The sequence below is a fragment of the Hyaena hyaena genome, unplaced genomic scaffold, assembly GCF_003009895.1.
Source record: "Hyaena hyaena isolate Hyena2069 unplaced genomic scaffold, ASM300989v1 scaffold_2996, whole genome shotgun sequence".
Classification (NCBI taxonomy): domain Eukaryota; kingdom Metazoa; phylum Chordata; class Mammalia; order Carnivora; family Hyaenidae; genus Hyaena; species Hyaena hyaena.
In genome coordinates, this window is record NW_024083639.1 from 1,674 (window position 1) to 3,864 (window position 2,191).

General features: G+C 41.2%; 1 pseudogene; it reads right to left on the reverse strand.

Moving 5' to 3' along the window:
- Positions 1-1,604: 1,604 nt before the first annotated feature.
- On the reverse strand, positions 1,605-2,138 carry LOC120227729 (annotated as a pseudogene).
- Between the last annotated feature and the right edge of the window lie 53 nt (positions 2,139-2,191).

Here is a 2,191-nt window from a genome sequence, read left to right on the forward strand (position 1 = left end):
TAGAGAACCCAGAAATAGACCACAAACATATGGCCAACACATCTTTGACAAAGCAAGAAAGAATATTCAATGGAATAAAGACAGTCTCTTCAGCAAGTGGTGCTGGGAAAACTAGACAGCGACATGCAGAAAAGTGAATCTGGACCAATTTCTTACACCATACACAAAAATAAACTCAAAATGGATGAAAGACTTAAATGTAAGACAGGAAGCCATCAAAATCCTCGAGGAGAAAGCAGGCAAGAACCTCTTTGACCTTGGCCTCATCAACTTCTTACTCGACATGTCTCCAGAGGCAAGGGAAACAAAAGCAAAAGTGAACTATTGGGACCTCATCAAAATAAAAAGCTTCTGCACAGTGAAGGAAACAATCAGCAAAACTAAAAGGCAACCGATGGAAAGGGAGAAGATATTTGCAAATGACATATCAGATAAAGGATTGGTATTCAAAATCTATAAAAATAAAAACTTATCAAACTCAACACCCAAAAAACAATCTGGTGAAGAAATGGGCTAAAGACATGAACAGACACTTCTCCAAAGAAGATATCCAGATGGCCAACAGGCACATGAAACAATGCTCAACGTCACTCATCATCAGGGAAATACAAATCAAAACCACAATGAAATACCACCCACACCCATCAGAATGGCTAAAATCAACAAGTCAGGCAACAACAGATGCTGGCGAGGATGTGGCCAGAGGATCTCTTTTGCACTGCTGGTGGGAATGCAAACGGTACAGCCACTCTGGAAAACACAATGGAGCTCCCTCAAAAAATTAAAAATTTAACTACCCTATAACCCAGCAATTGCATTTCTAGGTATTTATCCAAGGGATACAGGTGTGCTGTTTTGAAGGGGCACATGTACCCCAATGTTTGTACCAGCACTATCAACAATAGCCAAAGTATGGAAAGAGTCCAAATGTCCATTGATGGATGGATGGATGAAGATGTAGTATACATACATACAATGGAGTATTACTCAGCAATCAAGAAGAATGAAATCTTGCCATTTGCAACTACATGATTGGAACTAGAGGGTATCATTAAACTAAATTAGTCAGTCAGAGAAAGACAAGTATTATATGACTTCACTCATATGAGGACTTTAAGATACAAAACAGATGAACATCAGGGAAGGGAAGCAAAAATAATATAAAAACAGGGAGGGGGACAAAAACATAAGAGACTCTTAAATTTGGAGAACAAACAGAGGGTTACTGGAAAGGTTGTGGAAGGGGGATCGTCTAAAAGAGTAAGGGGCATAAGGAATCTACTCTTGAAATCATTGTTGTGCTATATGCTAACTCACTTGGATGTAATTTTTAAAAAGTAATAATAAAAACAATAAATAAAAAAGAGTAGGACACTTAACCAACCTAGTCATCTAGGCACCCTAGGAGTATGTTGGGTTGTTTTTTTTTTTTAACTAAAACAGTTGATAATTTTATTTTCACTTTTCACAATACAAATGAAAAATGAAAATTGTTTTTTTTCCCCACTACTCCTCTGCCAAAACTATTCTCTCTTTGATAGGAGGGGCAAGCAAGTCTTCCTTGTCATGCTGCTAGAAAACACATAGAGTCATAGCACCCGGATCTCCTGGTAAAGAAGAACAAGTAATATAAAATGGGTATAAAGAAGCTCCCCTCCCTTCTTATCTGTCTGATCGAGTCATTCCTGGCTGAATGGGCACCATCACAGGACGGGCAGGAGGTCTCATCCCTGGGGGCCCAGGTGTCTTTGGCATGTGGCCCCCACAGGTGCCCTACTTGCAGGAGGAGGTCCCACTGACATCATCACAGGGGGAGGAGGGCCCTCCCCTCCTAACATCATGGGGGGCCCCCATATGAGATGCTGGCATTATACCAGGGCAAGGAAGGCCCAGGAGACTGGGGGGAGGTGGGGTCATGGCCCCTGCAGGAGAAGTAGAGAATGAAGTAGGAGGACTCTTTCCTTTTTGGAATGCAGTGGTTGTTTGTCAAACAGGCTCTGAACGTGCTCTTCCATTCATTTCCGATAGTAGTCTTCCACATCCTCTTCATGTTTCCTACCACTTTACTGTGTCTTTCTCACAGATGGAGAGTTGAGGGTGAGATATGGGTCACAGTAATCACAATAAATCTTGGGCATGTTGCTCTACAGGCTGTTTATTGGGGGTACATTGAAAATTTGTATACTTCATG